Source organism: Poromitra crassiceps (assembly GCF_964638095.1).
Source record: "Poromitra crassiceps genome assembly, chromosome: 1".
Classification (NCBI taxonomy): Eukaryota; Metazoa; Chordata; class Actinopteri; order Beryciformes; family Melamphaidae; genus Poromitra; species Poromitra crassiceps.
In genome coordinates, this window is record NC_139623.1 from 86,944,743 (window position 1) to 86,972,582 (window position 27,840).

Consider the following 27,840-nt stretch of genomic DNA (forward strand, 5'->3'; position numbering starts at 1 on the left):
TCTTTGACTTACTTGTACTATTGTGATGGCACAGTTTATGTCTTTAACTTATTTGTACTGTTATGTTTGCACATTAATAATAAAAAAAAAGAAGAAGATGAATGGGTGTTACAAGGTGGGTTATCATAGACTCATTACATCATATGCTATTGTTTCTTTCCTCTTGCCGTTTTCTAAGCAACATGTTGTAGTGGGGTAAAGCGGGTACTTGGATTCAGAAATCAGGGAAAAGAGGGTACAAAAAAAGGTTTGAGACCCACTGCTGTAGAAACAGTATCATTGTTCCAGCATTCATCGTGCATTCCTTTATAACTGGGAACTGGTAATCTTACCGGTTCAAAGTTCATGAGCTGGGACGTGACGTCACTAGAGCTGGTATTTCCCATTCCAAACTCGTAGGAGCCTCAGCAGTCCCAACCTCAAAAATCCAAGATGGCTGATCCGCGCAACAACAGTAGTTGTAATCGTATAAATGCTATTTAGCACTTATGTCTTCTTTGTGTCTCGTTAAATCAGCTGTACACACAGCACGGCCTAGTTCTATCTGTGTGGACATGAGGCTGCAGTGTTTGTATGCGCAAAATGCCACGAAATGCCTTGTTATCAACTGTTATTGCTAACAATGGCTAGCCTGGCTAGCGAGTGGATCTGACCAGTGAACAGTGAACTTCCCAGCTCAACTTTTCTGCAAATGGAATGCTAACAAACCGGATGTGACGTCATTTAGCCTCCACATCCCAGTTCTTTTGCGATAAAGGAACGCACGATCAGCATGGTAATATCACCTCTTCACTAGATGTTTCAGTTGGATCTCTGTTCTCTCCCTAATTAGCTAACATGCCACACTCACCCCATTTGCACCTGGTTTTTAAATGTGAGCTGTATGTATCTGGATAAGTTATCTGGATGTTATCTGGATAAGGAAAAATTCAGGCTAATGCAAGGTGTAAATGCATCATGATCATGATGTGATCAGAAATTCCTGACCACATCTGGAGTTAGTCTGGCTCACATTATGTCCAGATCTCTTTCACTCCATTTACACCTGTTTTTAAATGCGACCATTATCCAGATAACTTATCCAGATACAGGTCACATTTAAAAACCAGGTGTAAATGGGGTGTCGGTAGTGAAATGTCATGGTCTAGGGCTGTCACTTTTTATTCGAAATTCGAATTTAACTTCGAATGTGGGGGAGGAGGGGCATGTTCGAATGTAATTTGTAGGGATGCACCGATATGAAAATTTTGGCCGATGCCGATGACCGATATTAACATTGCTGTTATGGCCGATAACCGATATTTACCGATGTCAATATGATCTGTATAAAAACACATTTATATGATAATCACATTTCGTACATACTGAAAAACACATGTAAACACTGAATTTGAAAAAGTAATGCATTTCTTTACTTCCAAAATTTTTGGAAAAGCCCATAAATCATAGATTTACTACATTATTTCATCTCAATGTGAAGAATTTGGCTGATAATGATAACCGATATTAACATTGGAACATCGGACCGATACCGATATGTTAAAAAATGATTAACATCAGCCGATACCGATATGATTGCCGATATATCGTGCATTCCTAGTAATTTGCCATGTTCGAACTTCGTATTTTTTTTTTTTTTTAATTAACCAAAATTAACCAACTGCTGCTTGCTGGTAATGTTAATCCAGTGTCAGAAAAAGTCTCCAGATTTGTCGCGTTAGTCTCTTCTGAGTCTCCAGGGTCTGAAAAGTTGTCTCGAGATGGATGCAGCCAGGTTTGTGAGGCAGTGTTGTGACTGTGAGCATCCAAGCTAACACAGCAGCGGAGAGGAGCTGACTGACTGGACCATGAGGACAGCTGAGGATTTTTTTTAAATATTCTTTTAATATTTTATATTATATATATTTATACGATGTAACCGGCAGGCGCGGACTGCATAATCGGGCCCGTCGGGCCGATGCCTGGTGGCCTGGCCTGCACAAAAAAAAATATATATATTAACCAAAAAACGTTGAATATATTCGAACATTTTGCGGGCAATTCGAAGTTCGTTCGAAGTTTATTTCGGGAAAAAGTGACAGCCCTAGGTCGCTTTCACATATAAGATGGTGGACTCGGTGCGATTCGGGGGGGTGAAGTTGCAACATTGTTGCGATTTTCATTTGGTCCGGTTCGCTTTCACACATGCAATTTGTCACAAGCGCACCAAACTTTCTGAACAATGTCACGTGGTCGACACTGTCACTCGTCTATTGGACAGAATAGAGAAGGGAAATCTCTCCTCTCCAGCAGGCTTCTTGCCTGGCTGAGGGCTGACTGAACAACACAAGTGAATCCGCAAAACACAAACCATGGAGCAACACCACGTGCGATATTGGGATTTCTGGTTTTACTTTGGTGTTACTATCAAATAAATATTTGACAAGAATGTGCCCAATATGAGCAGCAGCTGAGGCAGAAAGCTGTTGAACATTTCATTCTGCAGATGAGATGAGTAGCCTACGTACCGAAGGAGATGGGGTCAGCTCGCCATTCCGAAGTGTCGGCATTCCGATCATTGACTTATATGCTTTCGGAGAGGCGGCCCTTTTTATCTCCAAAAAATGTTTCGCCGAGAGGTTAGGTTCTGGGGGAGGTTAGGCTTAGGCGTGGGGGGTGGGAGAGGTTAGGTTTAGGGTTAGGGTCTGGGGGAGGGTTCTTTCGCAATGGCGAGACAGATCTCAATTTTGTCGGAATGCCGGTATTCCGGAGTGCCGACATTTCGGAATGCCGAGGTGTCCCCGAAGGAGATAGCCGCAAGCCAGCTGTTGAGAAACGATGTGTTGTTGTTATGACGATGTAGCCTACAGTATATGTCACGACGTGGCGCGTAGGTACTGTACACGCGTGCACGCCGCAGTGTTTGTTTTGCTCCCTTCTACCGTCTTCTACTCATGATGCACTGCATGAGTGCATCAGATGCACTGGCACTCTTGTGTTTAGTCCGGTTTGCTTTCACACAACAAATGAACCGGGTTCACTTGGAAGCGAACCGAGACCCACGAACCGCACTATCCGAGGAAACGAACTCTGCCGCGGTTAAAGCGGACTAAACAGCTTATATGTGAAAGCGACCTAAGATGTATGTAATAGCACCGGCTGCAAGCCAGAGATGGGGACTTGGACTTGAGACTTGGACTTGAGTCGCACTTAAGTCACACATGCAGTGACTTGAGACTTGTAAGTTGTCCTCAAACACTTGAGACTTGACTTGGACTTGAGGTTTGGGACTTGTAAACAATCTTTACTTTTAATTTTATTTTTTGGGTGGATTCACATGAAGGAAATGTCTACTAATAAGAATGTCAACTAATCAATGCTGATATGGTATGCTAATAAAGGAGTGAGGACAAAGTACATGCTTTGAATTCCTTAGTTAGACCGGATGGCATCCAGCAGACGATAGAATGCTTATCCATAAGAGACTTCAGACTTGACTTGGACTTGACCCTCAAAGACTTGAGACTTGAGTTGGACTTGACCCTCAAAGACTTGAGACTTGAGTTGGACTTGCCCCTCAAAGACTTTAGACTTGACTTGGACTTGCCAAAAATGACTTGTGAGCATCTCGGCTGCAAGCGGATGGATGACTGATCTAAATCAAAACAAGGACAAAACCTGCATCCCCACTGTTCCCAAACAGAGAGACTGCATTCATACTATTACTCCCTCACCTATCGAAGCAACTCAGACAGGTCATCATAGACACAAGTCAGTTAGGAGCAGTACATTTATGATAGGACCTGCACAAATGACTCATGGCCTTGGGGCCATGACCTCTATCATAATGTTAAAAACATGGTGCAACATAGCAATGGCTGAGTATTGATTGTGATTAATGTTATCTTTCCCTTAATCATAGTATATAAAGTGATTGTAATCAATTAACAGGTGATTATAACAATCAACTGACAAAAAACAGCCACTGAGCTGTGAGTATTGTAAAGTCCCATATTGGTAGGAAATGCATGCGACATCATGGGATTACTATGAATAGGTAACTATGCTCTCTGTACATATTTATGGACCAGAATGATACAGAAGACAAACACCAAAAGCACACCAAATCTAAATCCTCAATTTGTAATCTTTCTGCGAATCGGTCCCCTAAGCTCACTAATAAGAATGAGAAGTGTGTGTGTGTGAGAGAGACTTTCTGGCAGACTGGGTGGGTCAAACCAACTGGGCTTTGTCTTTATCAAGCTCAGCCCTGCACAGCTCTGCACAACCTGCTTCTGATGAATGAAACGACATGTTAGATGTAGGTAACAGAGCTGAACAACCTGCTTCTGATGAATGAAACGGCGTGTTAGATGTAGGTAACATAGCTGAACAACCTGCTTCTGATGAATGGTAAATGGTAAATTGCCTGCATTTATATAGCACTTTTATCCAAAGCGCTTTACAATCAGTAGGTACATTCACCCATTCATACACCGATGGCGGCAGGTTACCACGCAGGGTGCTGGCACACCATCAGGAGCAATTTGGAGTTCAGTATCTTGCCCAAGGACACTTGACTGGAGGAGGCGGGAATCGAACCACCGACCTCTTTTATCCAAAGCAATTAATGGACGATCCGCTCTACCCCCTGAGCTACAGCCGCCCCAATGAAATGGGGTGTTAGATATAGGTAAAAGAGCTGAACTAGATAGTAATTATTAGTCACCCAACAAACATTAGATACTGAAAATTGCATGTGCCTATCTGGAAGAAAATCAGTTCCTTTGAGCTGAATACAGCACAAGACAAATGGGGAGTGAACGAATTAGAAGTTAATTCCTCCACCACATCTTTTCTTTCCTTCAAATTTTTACAGAACAATAAACAAACAAGACAAACAGGCTCAGACACAGGAAAAGAAAAAAGAAAAAAAACATACATCTTTGACATTTAGCATTGTAATGTGGTGCTACCAGCCGCATAAGTTGCCCACGATGTGCTTGCACAAGACATTGTGCACGGGATCCCACGCCAGGGGTCCATGGGAAACCAGCCGGGCAAGCCGTCCATCATCCCCAACCTCAGTCACTAGTCATTCTTAACCTCGTCAATGTAGGCCAAAAAGGGGTCCCAGATATTTGAGAACCTTCTAAGCGAGTTGGCTCTCAGGAACCTCAGTCTCTCCATCTGTATAACAGAGATCATGTCCATCAGCCACACCTGAAAAGAAGGTGAATAGGACTTCCATTCCTTTAAAGTGAGTCTTTTGGCGACAGTTGTCCCCAGTGTCACGCTGGGGACATACCAGACGCGAAACTTGCGCGCATGCGCCGCGCAGCGCACCTCCGCGCAGAAGTCGCTTAAAGTGTCCACACAGAGAGCACAGCTCACTTTGCGCGCTCTGCTCGTCCGCTATATATTTTGCCCCAGATCTCCTCTTTGTTATCATGGCCAAGTAAATGACGGCATAAATATCTAAAGTAATATGTTTGGGATAACAGTTAATGGCTACCTTCGTTATAAAATGCAATTGCATCATATTTGTCTGTTCTCCTCCCGTTTTCCCAGTGCGTGCTGTTGTAGAGAGAAGGCGAGTCCTAGCTCTCTACTTGTTGCTCCGCAGGCAACGAGCCCCTAGAAGCCGCTCCCCCTCTCCCACTGCTCTTTCTCTCTTTTCACACTTCCAAAGGGGCAATCAACAACGTAAATAAACATTATTTTACTTTGAAATTGGTTTTATTTGACGAATGTCCGGTTTCGGAGTTCCTGTCTGCCCTTATCTGATCTGTTCAGCTTGACAGAGTCGCTCATGGGCGCAGACGGCCGCGCAGGAAAATAGAAATCCAGGCTGACCTGAGCGGCCCTGAGCGGGCGCTGAGCTGAGCTGAGCGGTGCGCTGCGCGCAATTCGGTGTGGACTGACAGATCTGTTAACATGGTGTCCTAATGAAAACTGGCTGCACACAAGGTCGCAAATGGTCGCGCCGCGCAGCTTACGTGCAGGAGACGCGTGCGGTGTGTTTTCACCGTCAGAGATTGCTGCACGGCTGTAGGGAAGTTCAGAGAGGACTCCGAGCAGCTGAAGATGGCGAGTTCTGCCTCCGGCTGCAGGGTTACTTTGTAGGCCTAAGAGAGTACCAGTCAAATATTTTGGCCCAGAATCCCGTTAGTGAAGGGCAGAACCAGAAGGCATGAGATAGTGTGCCCTCTGACACCTGCCACCTGCCACACAGTGTTGAGACAGAAGGGAAGATCTTGTGTAATTTATGTTTGGAGTAATGAAGACGATGAGCAACTTTAAAGTGGATCAGCTGGTGTCTGCTATTAACTGGGCAGAGTTGTACCACAGACTTCTTTCCCATATAATGTCACATAAATCAATACCAAGTTCCCCCTGCCACGCTTCTCTAATCCTCTCAGTAGTATCACAGTTGTCAAACAGACATACAAATCTGGAGATAAGATGTTTGGAGTGAGGAGGGCTCAGCAATACATCGAAAAAAGCATGCTCATTTGGGAGTGCTTCAAATGCACAAATCTTGGAACGAACATAATTTCTGTTTTGCAGGTATCTAAGCCAGTTTGTGCAGGGCAACTCAAACTTCCTCTTCAGTAGATCAAAAGATCTATGCAAATTGACCATCTATGTATAGGTCTCTGATGGAGACCAGCACCTTCTCACTCCAGGCATGGTAGTTTTTGTCTGGCCATGGAGGCAGAAAAGAGTGATTGAAACAAAGTGGTGTATGGACAGAAACATCTGGTAGACTCAAAACACTCCTAACTTGGTTTAGAATTCTGACAGAATTTTTTGTAAGAAAACTTAAATTTTGCAAAGTCCCAGGCCTCTCTAGCTTAGAATTAATAACATGGCTGGTAGAGAGGAGCTGGCAATAGAATTGGGTGAAAATCTTATAGACTGCCTCTTCAGGCTACCGTATGCTGTGCCAGACCTGTGGATTTTGCGATTGCTGCTGGCCATCAATAGAGGTCAAAACATTCTAATTACATAACAACCTTTATTTTCCCCAAGGAAATATTGTTGTATTTACTCTCCTTTCCTCTCTTTTCTCCCTATGACTGGCTTAGTTTATTCTTGACAACACTTTAAGCATAAAGTTGTCAATCCACTGTGCCATCAGTAATATGAACTGGAGTGGAACATATTGTTCAAAACAATTGAACATGAGAATTCCCCTCTTAGAAGTGGAAAGATAGGACCTGAAAACAACAACATCCACCACCAATAGAAGATGAAGTGAATGAAGTGATTATACAGCATGAAATTGGCAGGTTGTACCCCCAGTCTCTCTCTTATAGGCACAGATCTAAAGTGGAATACTTGTGTTGTAATAGCATGACGCATGGATTTGTTTGGATTGCAGATTTTGGAGGTTAGTGGATCCTTATCTCTTCATTCAATATAAATGTTAACATTTGGGAATGAGAAATGTTTCGAGTGCTTTTTATAATATGTTACTATGTGGCCTAGTCTCTGCTGCCCCCTATCCCCTTCTGAACTACAGTACACTGCTGTTACACTGCTTCACAAGTACATTCATAATGACAAAGTTGCCAGAGAACACTCATAACAATTTAGTTTACAATTTACACCTATTATAACTTGAATAAATGTATTAGTTTAGTTCTTTTCAGTTGTGGTTAACCTGATCTCTGTGATACAGATGGAGAGACTCAAGTTCCTGAGAACCAACTCGCTTAAAAAATTCTCAACTATCTGGGACCCTTTTTTGGCCTACTTTGACAAGGTTAAAAATTACAGGTGACTTGCCCAGCTGATTTTTCGTGGCACCCTTGCGTGGGATCCCCATGTACATTTTTTGTAGACACGAGGGGACTTTGTGCGGCTGGTAGTCCGTTTTTGTACACATGTATGTATGTATATACTATATGTATTTTTCTCTCTCTCTTTCATTTACTGTCTGAGCTTGTATGTGTGTTATGTTCTCAGGAAAAACTGAAAATAAAATATATATATATATTTTTTTAGTTTCATCGTCGTTTTAAGACTGACATTTAACACTTTCGTGAATAGATTCCTCCCTCCCCTTTTTCTGGCCAATTCCCCCTCGTTGCTCTGCCGATGTGGGGAGAGCCGTGGACTAGCACATGCTTCCTCCGATACATGTGCAGTCGCCAGCCACTTATTTTCACCTGACAGCGAGGCATTTCACCGGCAGGACACAGGACGTAGCATGTGGGAGGATCATGCTATTTCCCCCAGTTCCCCTCTCAGGCACCTTGACTGTCCAGAGGAGGCGCTAGTGCAGCGACCAGGACTCATACCCCAACGGCTTCCCACCCGCAGACATGGCCAATTGTGTCTGTAGGAAGGTCTGATTTCCACTGCCGGGGATTGAACCCTAGTCTCCACGGTGGTAAGCGAGGGCTTTTACCTCTACACTAGATGCCCGGAAAAGAGACGTATTGAATGTACTGTATTTGAGGAACAAACCACCAGAGGTAAATGGTAAATGGCCTGCATTTATATAGCGCTTTTATCCAAAGTGCTTTACAATCAGTAGGTAGTCTACATTCACCCATTCATACACCGATGGCGGCAGGCTGCCACGCAGGGTGCCTACACACCATCGGGAGCAAGGAGGGTTAAGTGTCTTGCCCAAGGACACAACGACAGCAGCTGGGAGGGAGCGGGGATCGAACCGCCAACCCTTGCGTCGTTGGCCGACCCGCTCTACCTCCTGAGCTAAAGCCGCCCCTCTAGAGGCTTACAAACACTGGCCCCGGGTGCAGGATCATGTCTCTTTTTTTTTCTTCCATTGTTTCATTAAACCACTTCAAGCCCAAAGTCTATTTCAGTATATCTGATACCTCTGTGGCATATGTTGCCAGTAGAGCAAACAGTTCTAATCTTCATAGGGGGAGAGGGATTAAACCTGGAGGAACAAACATGAAGTGATTAGCTAGTTACTTTGTTCCCAAGTAACCCAATCACCACAATAAAATGATGGCAAGACTCGGCATTGTATGTTTCTACAATCCATGGTCATCTATTGTATATGTAGAATCTCTCAATTTGAAACAAAGTGTCGCCTTTTACATTTCTAAAATGTGGCATTTTACCTTTGTGCAAACAACCTACATTCTCAATGTAAATTTGAAACAAAAGGGTGGTTAATTTGAAAACCTCGCTGCCTTTCCAACATTAAAAGCAAATACAACAGCTTTAATAACTTTGGTTATGTTTAGGCAAGTAAAACAACTTGATTGAGGTTAGAATTATGGTTTGGGTTAAGAGCAGGGTCATTTTTAAAGCTACAGTAGAGGTCCTGTTATCAGAAGAAACTAGAAGACCTAAGGCATCCATTGGTACCAAGCATATGCTAGCTTGTCGGGAAGGGGGCTAAATAACGCTCCAAACGTAGGTTAAATTTGGGCGAGGGAAAACTATTTCAAAAGGGTCCTTTGCACTCTCAGCTCAATTTATCTGAATAAAAAATTGGTTCAATAGGTACCCACGAGTCTCCCCTTTACAGATAAGCATTTTTCACAGCCTAGCATTAATAGCTTGTGGATTGATTTCTTCTGTTGTTGCTCATCACATTTTGTCTCAACAATTGTGTTATGCATGCAAATACTTCTGATGAGTAATGAGGAGAAAATGTTGGCAATCTGCTTTTGTGTATTTTGCCTAAATGTTTTTGTATGTGGATGGATTATTAATTTCCCTTATGCCCAAGCGCACATGCTCTGTTAATGAATATATATATATATATATATATATATATAAAACATATAGGGAAATACATCATCTAGTCTCGTGTGTTGTTCATATATAAATTTGAATATAAATTAGATATACTGTATCTGTCTAAAAGAATCAAATCCAATTCAGAACTCATTTCACAACTGCAACACTTGTACAAGTACAAGTTTTACTATTCACACAATTTCCAATTATTATTCATAATCAATCCTAGGTGAGCGATATGATGATTCCTCTATACAACGCATACTGACCTTTGTGACTGAAACTCTGTAATACTTTGGTAACTCACGAGAGATCCTTTAGGTCCCAACCATCAGCATGACTCTGTGAAGAAGTACCTGCTAGTGCACTGATCATGCACCAGAGGGCACTCCTGCTAAAGTTTTGAAGCCCGCTTGTCCAAGTTGTAAAGAGACAAACACACTAAGGGCCACATAACTTTACCGCAGTTTTATAATGTTTGAGTTAGATATGATAATTTTGAGATTATGTGTTCTTTCCTAAATACACTAAAGTTTGAACTGAACTATATAATGCAGATTCCCTAAATATTTCCATGACAGAAACAAGTTTTTTTTGTTTTTTTGTTTTTTGACAAAAATTATGGATGCAGGATGGATCAAACACTTTGGAAACTATATGGAGAGATATCATGTCATCAAATAAGAGAGAGACAGTGATGATGGTGAAGGCTCAAACAAAATCTGTAGTCACTACATTTGAAAGATGTGAAAATGTGATGTGAAAGAAGATTTGGAAGATGTGTTTGTTTAAGAGCACAATACTACTATGCAGCCAAGATAGATGTTATGCAACCTGGACAGTGTATTTTATTCAGATAGTACCCACATGCATAAAATTGATTCCAAGATCTGAGCTTCACAATGTTTTCTCTGGTACATTATACTATATCTGTCACCAATAATACAAAATCATTCTTAACAGAGAAGATTGGATATTAGCCCTATGTTTTCTAACTGATGCTCAAAACACTGTGTTGTACACATTTTGGGTGAGCAGAAAATGTTCAGAAGTAATGATTTAATGCTTATTTATCCTTATTTTATTCAAATTGTCCTTTAAAATGGCCATGGATAATGGTAATTAATTCACTGTGCTGAAATTGAGTGAAGCCATCTGAGACGTTCACCTCCAAAAGCACCCTGTACATGCAACTGCCTTGCATCCTTGTAAGGGTTAAATAACTATGGTAAGGAACAGGGAGGCTATGTATCAGGGTGGTATCAGGGCTCCTTATGGAGCTTAGAAGTTATGTGATAGATTAAGTTTCAATGAAAGATGATAAGTCTATTTTTTACAACCATTCTGCTAATCTTATCTTTCTTACTATATTGTGGGCAGGACAGGAGCAGTAGGCAACTTTCTTGTGGGGCATGACATGATATCATTAGTGGTTATGACATCGCTCAGTGTTTTCCATTTGACCTAATGTCCCGCTGCCCACTGACCTCGTCTCTGTCAGGGATTGGCTGTTTAGAGCGTAGCCCTCCTGGTCATACCAGGCCCTCAGTCTGTTTAGAGCGTAGCCCTCCTGGTCATACCAGGCCCTCAGTCTGTTTAGAGCGTAGCCCTCCTGGTCATACCAGGCCCTCAGTCTGTTTAGAGCGTAGCCCTCCTGGTCATACCAGGCCCTCAGTCTGTTTAGAGCGTAGCCCTCCTGGTCATACCAGGCCCTCAGTCTGTTTAGAGCGTAGCCCTCCTGGTCATACCAGGCCCTCAGTCTGTTTAGAGCGTAGCCCTCCTGGTCATACCAGGCCCTCAGTCTGTTTAGAGCGTAGCCCTCCTGGTCATACCAGGCCCTCAGTCTGTTTAGAGCGTAGCCCTCCTGGTCATACCAGGCCCTCAGTCTGTTTAGAGCGTAGCCCTCCTGGTCATACCAGGCCCTCAGTCTGTTTAGAGCGTAGCCCTCCTGGTCATACCAGGCCCTCAGTCTGTTTAGAGCGTAGCCCTCCTGGTCATACCAGGCCCTCAGTCTGTTTAGAGCGTAGCCCTCCTGGTCATACCAGGCCCTCAGTCTGTTTAGAGCGTAGCCCTCCTGGTCATACCAGGCCCTCAGTCTGTTTAGAGCGTAGCCCTCCTGGTCATACCAGGCCCTCAGTCTGTTTAGAGCGTAGCCCTCCTGGTCATACCAGGCCCTCAGTCGAAAAGGCCTCAGTTGACCATGACTGTTGAGCTGAACAAGATCTGCCCCCAAAATCAGACAGGCGAAACTCAGCAGCTTGCTTGAGTGACATCACTGATGACATCATTGGTGACGTCATCAGTGGGAAGCAGGGAAGGGATGCTGATGATGTTAGTGGATTTTCTGTAGTTTTTTTTGCACCAGATTCATTCCAGACGCATGAAAAGTGTTTTGGCAAATTCTGGAGGCGATTGGAGTGTGCACGGACAGACGGACGGACAGGCAGACATTTGGTGATTATTAGTAAGATAATTTTACAAAGAGAAACTCATCCCCAGCAGACTGTCTGGAACTTTCCAATCCTAACAGTTTACAAAATAAACCCTTCAGTCTTGAACTCATTTGCATTTTTGTCAGGGGTTTGGCAGAGAAGACAGACGAAAATGAAACAAACAAATGGAACAACTAATTGATGAGTGAAAATTAACATAGCGATTGTCTCAGATCGTTTTACGCTAATGGGACTTTTCTCTCTCAGATTTTCTCCCATTTTCTCCCCAATTGTACTTGGCCATTTCCCCCTGCTGTCCCAGTCATTGCTCCACACCCTCTGCTGATCTGGGGAGAGACTAGCACGTGCTTCCTCCAATACATGTGCCGCTTCTTTTCACCTGACAGCGAGTAGTTTCACCGGCAGGACGTAGCGCGTGGGAAGATCACGCTATTCCACCTATTATATCCATATTACTGATGATTATTTATCAAAAAAAGTGTAAATATTTTGTGAAAGCACCAATAGTCATCCCTACAATATTGTCTCAATATTGACATTAAGGTGCAAAATTTGGTCAAAAATATTGTGATAATATTTGATTATTTCCCAGCCATACATCTCACATGTGGCTTTGACTTATGAACATTTAGCCCACTTTGTAGAAAATACCAAGATATAATTATATTGTGTATCGCCATTCAGCTTAAAAATACTGAGATATGATTTTTGGTCCGTATCGCAAGCCCTAATATAAAGACTCAATCTTGATTTAAAAAAATCAATCAATCAATCAATCAATCAATCAATCAATCAATTAATCAATTAATCAATCTATATATATATATGTATTCCAAGTTCAGGAAATGATGACATAAGCTCATAATATTTTAGGCAAAATACACCTGTAATGTTTACATGCTATAGGCAAGTGCATAGCATCAATGGGTCTACCAACCCATCTATATCCCACTTATAGCTATCAGCAGTTAAAGCAAAAACAGGCTATGATGGGAAACAAAGGCAGAATGGGCCATGGGGGTCGGGGCAGTGGAAGGGGTTTGTCTGCAGTTTTGATGTCGCAGGCTAGAGGTGCATTACGGAGGTCTCCTCTATAAGAGCACTTAACTGACTTAGAATGCTGAGAGGAGCTGTCTGGAGCAGGAGCACAAAAATGTTTTGCAGCACAAAAGCAGAAGGAATAGGGCAGCGTGTGTTAAAGCTGTTCGTCCTCTACCTGGCAAGCTTTATTGTGCTCTTTCTCCAAGATGGATGGCATTGTATTAAACTGATCAGTTTCTAACAGGAGTCATGGTTCAGAGCATTTAGAAGGGTGGCGACTGCATGTGGACACGGGGAGCAGCCTGAACCCCCCCCCCCCCCCCCCCCCTTTTTGTTATTTTTTTCTGGAGCTTTTCTCACCAATTGTACTTGACCAATTCCCCCTACTGTCCCGGTCTTGGCTCCACCCCCTCTGCCGCTCTGCAAGAGTTGTTACATAGTACATCAAACAAAACATTGATGCAATATGGCATTGTTCGTGGCGACTAGTTATCCTACACAACTCGAACGGGGGAACGATAAAAATGTGGTACGTATCCAGTTTACATGTTCCGTTTCCGGTGTCTAGGTCTAGGGCGGGGTCTAGGAACCAGCCGAGAGGTGAAATTCAAGTATAATGGGAACCAAGCTCTTCTCCTCGTGAAGAGCCTGGTGACGCAAGGTTAGAGAGTTGTAGACTTGCACATGCTTCCTCCAAAAGATGTGCAGTCGCCAGCCACTTATTTTCACCTGACAGCGAGGAGCTTCACGGGCAGGATGTAGTGCGTGGGAGGATCACGCTCTTCCCCCTACAGTGGTTCCTCTCGCCCCCAAACAGGAGCCCTGACCGACCGGAGGAGGCACTAGTGCAGTGACCAGGACACATACCCATAATCCGGCTTTCCACCCGCAGACACGGCCAATTGTGCCTGTATGGACGCCCGACCAAGCCGGAGGTAACAGGGGCCCAAACCTGCGACCCTCGTGTTGGTAGGCAGGGAATCTACCGCTGCACTACCCGGACGCCCAATCCCCAGCTTTTCTAGGGGACAGACAGCTCCGCTCATCCCCACGTTGAGTGTCTGCTGCCTGTATGGACTCCCCACCAACGCATCATTCCATTAATCAGTCCAATTTCCCTGTGGGCAGCGGTTTATTTCCGTCATCAAATGCCTGATGAAATCTTTAGACGCTGCGTATTAGGGAGCAATCCCTCCAAATAGCTGATAGTGTTAACAAGTCACAAGCTGCGCCGAGGTGTCACTCAGCTCTCATTTGAAAGGGAGTGAGGTGATAATACCATGTGTCATCTTTTTGTGGGCGTGCATTAATGGTGCCAGCCAACATGGCAATTGGCGTTAAATCAACTTCTTCCAGCGGGAAGATGGCGGGGAGGGGAGGGGAGGAAGGGGGGCGGGGGAGGGGGGGGGTAGTGCTTGGCGACAGAAGAACATTGACTGGCAAACTGCAGAGCCCCAGCAGCTTTTAATCCATTACTCCTCCTGATGGGGAAGCTTTAGTGCATCTCAGCCAGCTGTAGATGGCCCTCTCTCTCTCCTACTGAGCTAGGCTAGCTATTACTCACTCCCTCTCTCTCTCCGAGCTAGGCTAGCTGTTACTCTGAATGCTGCCTGAATGCTCTGAATTCATTCTTGTCCTCCTGTTCACTAGCTTTTCTTGTACCGTGGATACATTTGGAAATCAGACTCTCTCCCTGCACCAGGAGAGAGTCTGGCTGCTAATACCTCCACTCTGGGCTAGCGGGAAAAAAGGCTCTGTTATCTTTACAACCATCCACCGAAAGTTCCAAGCAGGCCTGCTTTATTGCACAATCCAAATATTCGTCAAAACTTGCCATTTTCAGCGTGTAGCAACGAGCTAGCATTGTTGTTGTTGTTTCACAGTGGCGGAGACATTTGAGATTGACAGATTCGACACGCAGCGGCAGGAAATCCATAAATGGTTGCGTCTGGTTAGTCAGAACGGGTCGGTACCAATGGCAGCTAGAGCTTAGTCCAGCAGCCTGCTTCCGTGAAGTCAGACTAAGGGCCCTATCATTGTACGGCATTATCGTTTGCGCAGCCATTTGCGCACCTCTTATGCTATCTTCCCTGCGTCTTAAGCTATTGTCTGCCTCCACCATCCAGTTTTGCGCTGGAATCTAAGTGCAGACACAGGTGTAGGCGTGGCCCAGGCGTGTCCGTGCGCCTCTTAGCCTATCATCTGCCTCCTGCAAGTGTCATTTTGCGCTCTGGCGAAGATACCATCGCCATGTTCCGAGCGTAAACACAGGTTTGGCCGTGCCAAAATAGGCAAATTCGTTTGTCATGGTTTTATTAGGATACATAATTCCCGAACCATACAAGTCTGTGGTGTGATCGAGGTAACAGTAGATCGCTTTTGAGAAAGTTGTAGCGGCCAGTAGGCTTCAGGGGTTCCCAACCTTTTTTGTGCCAAGGACCGGTAGATACATGGAAAAAAAGGTTGCGGACCGGTTGTCAATTTTAATGGTTTTAGTTACATATATATTTACTCACCAGGTGGCGACAAAGGGTAAATAACAGCCTTAAACATAAATAAACGTCAACTTTAAACTGTTTCAACTACCACACACAGCCTATAATATTATAGCCTATGTTTATTTTTTTATTTTTTTTATTTCTTTGGACCCGGCTCGCGGCCCAGTACCAAATGCGCTGCGGCCCGCTACCGGTCCGCGGCTCGGTGGTTGGGGACCACTGGGCTATACAGTAACCTCTCTCCCTGCAATTGCACCATGCAACAATAGCTTAACCCGAGTGGACAATTCAGTATATCAGTATACATCAGCCTATATCAGTATTCTGATATAGGCTATTGAAATAGGCTAGAATTAAAATCTCACACATCCCTACCCTATTAAAGAAACAAACATTTTTTAAATGTGTATGTTATAGTCTATTATGAATGAAACAACTAATTACAGTAAGCACATGCTTTGGGACATAATAACACCATGTGGATATTCACTGCGTAACTGCACGGCAGCCCTTTGGTGTGTTTCAAATGGATCGTTCCATCAGCACCAATTTTTGTTATAGTTTCTAATGGTTTAACTGGTTCATCCTCCAATTCTCTCCCTCTCTCCCCCCTCTCTCGCTCCCCTCTCTCTTTTCTCTCTCTCTCACTCTGTCCCTCTGCTTGCCCACAGCACTCAGCAAGAAAGAAGATGTCATAACTGATGACATCATCAGTGATGTCATAAATCCCAATGATGACATCATCAGTGATGTCATAAATTCACTCGTCACAAGATAGAAGAGGAGAGACTGAGGGAGAGGGAGAGAGGAGAGGGAGAGACTGTGGGAGAGGGGTAGAGAGTGCCGGTTAGGCATGGTGTATCTTGGTTATGTGGGGGGGATGTGGCAAATGAGCTAAACTTCCAAAAAAGTGGTGTATCCCTTTAAAAGGTTTGGGAACCACTGCTCTAGAGTCTATAATCACTCCACACTGTAAATCAAAGCAAGTAAATTAACTGGTCTACTCTCATTTGAATTAAGAAAACAAATGCTATGTAAGGAGTAGACTAGATAACTAGCATATCTGCTTTTCATATTGTACTGATCAGCTTGTTTCTTTGCCATACTCCTTTTTCCACACTGAAGCTGATTCCCAAAGGTAACCCACTGGTGAAGATATTCAAAGCAATCATTGACATCATATAATAGCCCCTAGGAGCTAGTATCTCTCACAATTGTCATTATTTTCTGTTTTGCGTTTGACGGCTAACTACATACAGTATAATGCAAATCATTTTGTGAAGAATCACGCAATGGTATTCATAAATTGGAATAAAAGAAAGTAGGAAACTCAAGGTCAGGAGACTTGAGCAATTTTACAAAGGCATATGATCCAACAAACACATAGCCACCTAGATGCTGCTATGAAACCTCATAGTAGTCAAATACAACCACAAGGTAGTTTTAGATCTGTTACAGTCAGTGCATCGTATACGCATACTCTAATAGCAACCCTGTTCGAACCTGTTCTAATGTTACTTGAGTATTAAGTTGTTTATTGTTACTGTGATGCTGACTGTCAGTTAGGGCCAGATATGGCAGATGATTGCCAGGTCTGTACGTCTCAGCCAATCACCTGTGTTAGCATGCTGAGTCTTCCTGTGGTTGGTTGAGAGGCTCAAGGAGGCGGGTCAAGGAAGTTAGGAGTGAGGTTAGGGTGACCAGGGACATCGAAAGTCCTGACACTCACTCACATAATTATAGTATTAAACTTGTTTTTCAGTGCTTACATAGATGTTTATCATGTTCTGTCATGTGGAATCAAGTTGAATGAATTGGCCTGCAAAGGAAGATTGTAGGCTAAAGAATGTATCAGCTTATCTTACATTCTTTCTGATGCAGGACTTTGTTGGCAAAATGACAATGGAATGATAACTGTGTAGGGGGAAGAATACATTGATATTGTGAGCAGAGTGATGCATCTCCCCTTGATGTGAAATGTCAGCAGAGCAGCCAGTGTGCACAGGGATGTTCAAACTGCCAATCATAGTTAAGACATGCATGCTAATCAAAAGGCAAGATCAACACTGCTCAGGTGCTGTAATGCCGATAGAGAGAGAGAGAGAGAGAGGAGAGAGAGAGACAGAGACAGAGAGAGACAGAGAGAGAGAGAGAGAGAGAGAGAGAGAGAGAGAGAGAGAGAGAGAGAGAGAGAGAGAGAGAGAGAGAAGAGGATGTGCAGTAAAATGAAAGGTAAATTATATTGCAAAGGAGGAATAATAAATGTAGGCTATCCACCTTATTTCTAGCTGCCATGATGCCTGATGGGTGCTTCTTCCGCTTCTTTGTAATTCTTTGTAATTTTTACACTGTTTTAACTTGACAAAAAAACGTCTATCAGGATTTTACAGCAGAGCCATTCTAACAGCCGTGTCATTCGGGTGCTGGGATAACTTAATGCATTGTGGGTAGTCGGCTACTGTGGCTAATGCTAACGGCTAGCGTAATAGTTACTTTACATGGCAGTAAAACACCACTGAATGACCAAATTGATTAAACTTTTAACCATTTCGAGTAACACTGTTTCCATACGGACCCGCAGCGTTGGTTAGTTGTTTATAACGTGATTATATTTATAACTTTTATAACGGACTCCAGCTTCCGGTTTATAATTCGGGTCTGTAGCCGAGTATAACAAAGGAAATGGCAAGCTGCAACAATGAGTCACGTTAAGCCGGACCTTGTTCCCACAATTATTTTTTACAGTGGGGCATTCAAAAATAAGGTGGATAAAAAGATATATAAAGCTAGTGGGGCCAATGTGTGGCAATAACAATGGGCATCATATTATTTTTGGGTTAGTATGTATACCCTCCTAAGTGTCCCGGTTTGGGGGTCTGATAATGTGGTCACCCTAAAAGTGAGGCCATTGTTGTGTGGTCCGCTCTTGCTCAGGGCAGGGCTAGTACTTAGAGCTAGGCTGTGAAAGTAGCTGTTGTTGTATGTACAGTATGGCGTGGACTGGTTACGGCCAGTGTTGTAGTCGAGTCGAGTCCTGGACACATTTTCAGGACTCGTCACTTGACTTGGACCTGATGATGACTCGGACTTGGACCCGAGCAATCATGCATTCAGACTCGGAATTTGGAAACTCAGGTAATGGGGCACTCGACTCGAACTCCACTGAGTTCTTCTTTGGTGACTCGGAATTGGACTCAAACTCATCACTCGAACACTGGAGACTTGAGACTCGATTCAGACTCCAACACTGGTGATGGCTGCCAGTAGCCAAAGTTCTGCATAATAAATGCACTGAATTTCAAACCAACTTGTTTTATTACTGTGCAAGTGTATTGCACCATAGAGTATGAATGAGTTCCATATGTCTCAGCTGGCTGTACGCTATGAAACTGATGAAATGAACTATTTTCTTTGAGATTGACCTCGAGACGTTCAATCACGGAGAGACGGGATGACAAATTCTCGGAGAATCCGGCGATTGGACTTTAATATCTGCATTAATAAATACACTGCTTCTCTTCACAGAGGGCTGCGCCTGGTGCAGCCATCTCGGGCCTTATTTCCCTACGAGAGCCGTGTTTATAATAGCCAATTGTTTCTCCATCACAACAAATGGCCAAACCTCGGCCAAGGAAGGAATGTATGACTAGCCCTATGTACATTTCATCACGCCGCTGCATTGAGTGCTTCCACAGGATGCCACCACTGATAGGCGGCTTTCAGAAATGAAGAAGCAAAGTAATATGCACAGGTCCTGCCCTTCATTTGTACATACATACTTGCACATTGATACAAAAAGGAGGCGTTGGAATGGGGAGGGGGGGTCTGCTGTTTGGGCTGTTGGTATGTTTCTCGTCTTTGGCTGCTCGGCACCGACGGAGGCAATAGCTGTTCATTTGATGCTGCCTGCACCTTTGTTGACCCCATTTCCGTCAGCGCGGTTGCTGAGACAGTGGAGAAATTAGTTGTATTACCCGCTCCCTAGCGCGGCAGGTCTGGCTGTGATTCTGCCCAGATTCTGTCCATTACAGTGGCCCCTCTGTCTTATTAGCCCCAACACACTCACTAACATGCCAAATCACTGCTTCGTGTGGCTGCCACAAGCCTCCACTCGCCAGCAAAACAGACAGCGAGCACGCCAACTTGAAAGCAGATGGGCAGCGGTGTGAATGGCAAAATGTGTTTACTCAAATGCAGACAGCAAAATCAAGTCAAGTTGTTTTGTTATGTTATAGACTAAATGTCTGGAGCGAGATATGTTTGGAATATAATTGGAAGCGTATTTGAAAAGGGACTTAAAACGGGACTTAAAAGAGGAGACCGTTTTCTAGATACCTTTCTTTTATCTGTGAGTGTAATTGTTTTTTGGAATCTGTCCATAAGCAATTAAAAACTCACTTTATCCACCTTTGTAATTGCAGAAGTACACATTAGGGGTGTGCCATATCGTATTGTTATCGATGTCTCATTCATTCATATCATCAAAAATTCATATCGTGATATCGTGATAATGGCAATATTCCGACTTGTTGATGTAATGGCATCACACTCTTACGCTGCGTAACAGTGTGACATACGCACAGCAACAAGAAGCAAAAAGGGTTCATTCCCAAAAGGGGAGTTACTTCAGTGGTGTGGAAGTGGTCTGGTTACAAAAGAGCATGTACAACAAACCACAGCAATATTTGAAGGCATATTTAAATATTTGAAGGCAAACTGTTGCGTTTATGCTGACATATAAAACTATAACACTTATTTTGTTGCAATTGTATGTTCTTGAAATTAATAATAAAATATTTTTCAGTATTTTGCCATATCATCAAGAATATCGTCATCACAGAAATACCCTGAAATTTGGTGATAATAATTTAGGGCCATATCGCCCAACCCTATAAGGCGGCTTGACACGGTGAAACTTTCAGGCAACTAGTTGCAGGTTGCAAATTGCATGAAACATAATTTTCATGGAACTTGACATTAACACAAAGCAATTCAAATATAATCAAGTCTTATGCAACACGGTAGTTTGTTTCATAAAACAGCTAGCTAGATTGGTAATGTTTCGCCATATTGTTTTTCCTTTTCTCTCTCTTGCTACATTAGATTACTGTATCAAGTAGTGTCATCATTCATTGATTGTAACTATCTATTTTCTTTCATTATGGCTGTCCCGGAGAATAGGAAGAGAGCCATCAGTGCATTAATCGCCTACTTATAATAATAATAATAATAATAATAATGATTGGATTTATATAGCGCCTTTCCAAGGCTCAAAGCGCTGACACAGGATCATTATTCGTTCACACCATTCGTACCGGTGGTTCAGAAGCGTGGCAGCCACACATTGGCGCTCAACGGCCCCTCCGAACCACCATCATTCATGTCTACATTCATACCAATCATGTCTACATTCATACCAATCATACGAGGCAGGGAGGTGTCTTGCCCAAGGACACAACGACAGCAGCTGGGAGGGAGGGAGCGGGGATTGAACCGCCAACCCTTGCGTCATTGGCCGACCCGCTCTACCTCCTGAGCTAAAGCCGCCCCCCGCATTTTGATTGGCTGTTGCATGAAACTAGTTTCACAAAGTTGAGAGTTTTGCAACTGTTGCAGCTGAGTTTCAGACAAGTTTCAAGTCTGTTGCAGAGGGCTTTAGACCATGCAAATCATTTGCAACTTGGTTTCACCTTAGATTCAACCAACTCAAGTTGTGTGAAAGTTTCCCAGTGTAAAGTCAGCCTAAAATTCAAATTGTGGCATATTCAGGAACTGTATATCCTAATTACAATGATAAATAGTCCACCTATGACTCGTTTAATGACTGACATTATCCTTTTACTGATTACTGTATGCGTATTTCCTAGAAAACCCATGCAGATTCTGCAAATTAAATGTATAGTAATGTAGTAAGCAGAGGGCAACCGCTTTCCACCTCTCCCTACCCCCATCCATTTTTGATTGACTCTACACACAACAGACATTTTAACTGAAATATATATTTAAATACCGGTATTCACTCCTGACACAACAGCAGCCTGACACAAACGGCAGCCTAAGTCATATCGATTGTGGCTGAATTGAAAGTACCTGATGCAGGGCGTCTCTAATCCGCAGGGTCTTTTAAGAGTCACCTGGTCAGACAAATGGGCCCTTTTAAAAGAGTATAATGTGTTCTTGAATTATTTTATTGACGGGAGGGGGATGGCCACTCCAGGTACCCATACAAACTGACTTAACATGCTGTGAAAGGGTCAATTTGGCCTCCATTTTCCATTTTCTTCATTATCTGCATTTAGAGTCACGCTGAGAGTGGCTCGACGGCTCAACGTGAGATGGGATGGGCCAGGGGGCGGCGGTAAAATTTCAGTATTTGCTCACATTTACAGTGTTCTCCGGCTTGTTACAGTCAACTAGAAAATTGCAAATAGATTCTGTTTGCTTTTGTTGCTTTGGGGTGTGGTATGGGTGAAGGTAAGAAACTACTGTTGTGATAAACTCGGGTGTTGGATTTGTCCTTTATTTGCTTTCAGTGTTTAATGATAATGATTTTCATACATCTGTGGATGAAGTGATAGTGACAGGACCTGTACAAAGAAGAAAGAATGATTTGATACACTGTTATTGGCCTCAGCTCAACGTGTCTGATTGTCACATTTGAGCAAGAAAATGCACCTGTAACCCGATCTCCGATCAATTCAGTCAAAATCACAATACTGCGTAAGTATTTAATATACTTATTTTGAATGATCCCCCCATTTTTTCTTTTTTTCTTTGGCAAAATCTTTTACACAGTTGGATTTCAACCTTCATTTGGAATAAAGCTAACTCTCAAATTAAAAAGACGAGTTTGGAAATGTACAAATCAGAAGTTGGGCTAGGTCTACCCAACTTTTTACACTACTACTGTTCAGCAAATGTCTCTAAATTGACATACTGGATCATCACATTTGCAGATAAGGAGGGACCTTTATGGTCAACCATCGAACTAATCTAGCCTTCCCAATTCTCCAGTTTCTTTGTTGGAATTCCCCACTATCTTGAATTAAAAAAATTTGCCTATAATTTAAATCATGTGGTGCTAAACTCAGTTAAAATCTGGACCCAATTTAGAAAACATTTTAGTTTCACACAAACAACTGGCTTCTCTCTGATCTGATACGATTCACGAGACTGAGTTCACAATACAAACAATACACTCAACTCACGATCTGATACGATTCACGATACTGAGTTCACAATACAAACAATACACTCAACTCACAATCTGATACGATTCCCGATACCGAGTTCACAATACGATTTTCTCACATTTTTTTTTATAATAATAAAATGAGATTGCAATTCATTCTTGACTGGAAAAGATTCCTTTAATCATTTCTTAGACAAAAACCACAAAATGCTGTATTTTTCATATATTTTCTTTATCAAATTAAATAATCATTATTTATTTCTGAGGTAGGGTGTATAACTGCAAAACAAACTTTGCAATGAATGCATATTTCCTTTTATTTGTATAAGAAAAACTGAAAAAAAGCATTGCAATTCATTCAAGTCTGCTCAAATCCCGTGCGCACATCTCGCCTCACACACATCTCGCCTCACACACATCTCACCTCACACACATCTCACCTCACACACATCTCACCTCACACACATCTCACCTCACACACATCTCACCTCACACACATCTCACCTCACACACATCTCACCTCACACACATCTCCCCTCACACACATCTCACCTCACACACATCTCACCTCACACACATCTCACCTCACACACATCTTACCTCACACACATCTCACCTCACACACATCTCACCTCACACACATCTCACCTCACACACATCTCACCTCACACACATCTCCCCTCACACACATCTCCCCTCACACACATCTCACCTCACACACATCTCACCTCACACACACATCTCACCTCACACACATCTCACCTCACACACATCTCACCTCACACACATCTCCCCTCACACACATCTCCCCTCACACACATCTCGCCTCACACACATCTCACCTCACACACATCTCGCCTCACACACATCTCACCTCACACACATCTCGCCTCAAATGGATGGACACACGTCACTTATAGAAGCGGCTGCACTGCTTAAAAATTAAAGAGAAAAATAAAGCTTCTCTGCATAAACTGAATGACAACTGTGACATATAAAATGTTGCTTTGCCTGCCCACCCCAAAATAAGTTCTCCTCAGAACCGAAAAGGAAAAGAATAGAGACAAGACAAAACACAAAGCTTTTCAACCCAACCCCGCCACGTACTGTAGCCTATGTCAACCCAACCCATATTTACTGTAGCCTATGTCAACCCAACCCCATGTACTGTAGCTTATGTCAACCCAACCCCACGTACTGTAGCCTATGTCAACCCAACCCCACGTACTGTAGCCTATGTCAAACAAACCTCATGTACTGTAGCCTATGTCAACCCAACCCCACATACTGTAGCTTATGTCAACCCAACCTCACATACTGTAGCCTATGTCAACCCAACCCCACGTACTGTAGCCTATGTCAACCCAACCCCACGTACTGTAGCCTATGTCAAACAAACCTCATGTACTGTAGCCTATGTGAAACAAACCCCACGTACTGTAGCCTATGTGAAACAAACCTCACGTACTGTAGCTTATGTCAAACAAACCTCACGTACTGTGTAGCCTATGTCAGACAAACCTCACATACAGTAGCCTATGTCAACCCAACCCCACATACTGTAGCCTATGTCAATCCAACCCCACATACTGTAGCCTATGTCAAACAAACCTCACATACTGTAGCCTATGTCAACCCAACCCCATATACCGTAGCCTATGTCAAACAAACCCCACGTACTGTAGCCTATGTCAAATAAACCCCACTTACTGTATAGCCTATGTCAACCCACCCCCACGTACTGTAGCCTATGTCAACCCAACCCCACTACTGTAGCCTATGTCAAACAAACCTCACATACTGTAGCCTATGTCAAACAAACCCCACGTGCTGTAGCCTATGTCAAACAAACCTCACATACTGTAGCCTATGTGAAACAAACCCCACGTACTGTAGCCTATGTCAAACAAACCTCATGTACTGTAGCCTATGTCAAACAAACCTCACTTACTATAGCCTATGTCAACCCAACCCCACATACTGTAGCCCAGTGATACTCAACTTGCGGCCCGCGGGCGCCCCCCTGTGCGGCCCGCGGGCGCCCCCCTGTGTGGCCCGCGATGGAATTGCAAACCCCCCCCCAAAAAAACATATATTTTTTACAGTGCACCTGAACGCAACATGCAATATATCAACCTTTATATGCTCCCTCTAGGCCTAATTATGCAAAAAAAACAAGTAGCCTATCATAACTACGCAGACGACACTCAGTTGTATATAACTCTTTCCTCAGCTGACTATGCTCCCATAGAATCATTGTGCCAGTGCATTGATCAAATAAATAACTGGATGTGCCAGAATTTCCTACAGGTAAACAAAGACAAAACAGAGGTGATCGTCTTTGGCCCCAAAGAACAAAGGCTTAAAATCACTGCACGCCTTGAGTCTCGATCCCTGAAGCCTAAGGATCAAGTCAAAAATCTTGGCGTTATTATTGATTCCGATCTCAACTTTAACTCCCACATTAAGTCAATCAGAAAAAAAAGAAAAAAAAAAAAAAAAAAAGAATTAGGGGCTACATGTCCAGACAGGATCTAGAAAAACGAATTCACGCCTTCATCTATAGTAGGTTAGACTACTGCAATAGAGGGTATGCACACCCACTGGAACATGCCCCCTCAATCGGGAATGAGTGTCAAAATGAGTGTCAAGTTCCTCCCTGAGCAGCAGGTGTCAGTTATCTAGGCTGATTACTGCATTCAAGCTCAGTCTTGCTGTCACTCAGTGGGCGTGACCCCACAGTGACTTCTGCCTCTGTGACATCACATGCATACCCTCTATAGCCTTTTCTCTGGTCTCTCCAAGAAAGAACTTAGGCAACTTCAGCTCATTCAGAATGCTGCTGCTAGAGTTCTAATGAAGACTAAGAAAGCTGATCATATCACTCCAGTTCTTAAGTCCTTACACTGGTTGCCAGTGTGTCATAGAATAGATTTTAAAATACTGTTATTAGTCTATAAATCACTTAATGGCCTAGGCCCAAAATACATAGCTGAATTGCTCCCACACTACGAACTGTCTAGACCCCTTAGGTCAGCAGGGTCCAGCTTATTAACTGTCCCTAGGATCAAATCAAATCATGGGAAGGCCGCATTTACCCACTATGCTTCTGCTAGCCGGAACAAATTGCCTGAAGACCTCAGATCTGCCCCAACTTTACTTACTTTTAAAAATATACTAAAGACTTTTATGTTTACCGTCGCTTTTAACTGCTGACAGCTGTTTCTCAATCACTATTATACAATTGGTTTTAAAACATAGATGATTGCAATTACTGCTAAAAGCTGCAGGTCTGGGGGATGGTTCCGTAATACGGATATACTCACAAGAGGGTGAGATGCTGCGTCAGGAGGGACGCACGCATAAGGGGAGCTTAAAAGAGGACACCGTACCCAGACCTGAGTTTTATGTGTGTGTAGTCATGTTTCTTATATAGTATGTCGGGGGACTAAATATAGATAAATTGATTTATTCTATTATGCAACCCCAATGAGTCCTCTATAAGTTTTTAGCTCTTTTTGCAACTGCTGCACCTGTTGCTTAATGCACTTTTTATACTATTTTTTAAAGTTTTGTTGTGATGCTTTTAAATGTCAATTTTATTCTCTTCTTTTATTCTTTTATTTTCCTGTCAACCATTTTATGTGAAGCACTTTGAATTGCCTCTGTGTATGAAATGTGCTATACAAATAAACTTGACTTGACTTGACTTGACTTGACTTGACTAAGTGTCCAAATGTTCATGTCATTCTGGCCAATACTCCACTTCTGTAGCATTTCAGTCTGGAATATGGAATATCTTTCAATAATCTATGATTTAGCTGCTAAATTGTCAAATACCGCCATCTGCTCGCTACCCAGGCACTTATGTATGCACTTAACCTAACTAACTTAACCTAACTAACTATCCAGTGTGCACAACATTGTCAGACTAAACTCCGGCTGACACCCCAAAAACCTACAATCCGCTACAGAAAAATTTATATTGTTTGTTTATTAACTGGCCCCTGGCCTTGTATCATTTCACGAAAGTGGCCCCCGGGCAAAGCAAGTTGAGTATCCCTGCTGTAGCCTATGTCAACCCAACGGGCGAAACAATATTAAGCGCTGCAGTTTTCGCGGCAAAACAAATTGGACCAGAAAACCCTTGTGCCATCAAAAATTAAATTTCTACTTAAATAAATATATGACACATAGTTTATTGATGTGCTCACCTATTACTATGAGTATTTCTGTATGTTTTCCAATTTTATTTTCCTGTGTTAACAGGTTAAGACAGATCATTTAACATAACATTAGTATTAAACATTCATTCAGTATTAAAAATGTTTAAAAATAAATAGACCAGGTCAGGGTACACAAGTATAACCCATTTTCAATGGTTTTAAATTGAAAAAACTAAACGTTTTTTTTGTTTTTGTTTTTCCGTTTCCGTTTCCGTTTCTTTATTTTGTTGTTTTTCCGTTTTTTCCCGTTTTCGTTTTCCGTTTTAAACTTTAAAATGGAAAAACGTTTTTAGCAACAACAACAAAAGAAAAAAAAGAAAAAAAGTTTGCTAAATTCATGGCGGGCCACTTAAAAACGGGCAGCGGGCCGCAGTTGGCCCGCGGGCCGTAGTTTGGCCACCCCTGCTGTAGCCTATGTAAAAAAAACTCACATACTGTGGCCTATGTCAACCCAACCCCACATACTGTAGCCTATGTCAAACAAACCTCACATAGCCTACTGTAGCCTGTCAAACAAACCCGGTCCAAGAAGGAGCCATACGCAGCGCCCCAACACAATGCTACACCAGCCACAATGACATTTTGTCTTACATGAACCTGGCATTTTTGCTGTGAAAAATAATGATTCATGTTGAATGGAGGAGAAAAGGTGTGTAATGCTTTTCAAATCAAGCCGAGTCTGTAAAAGGGAGGCTGCTAATGACATTGCTGTTTGT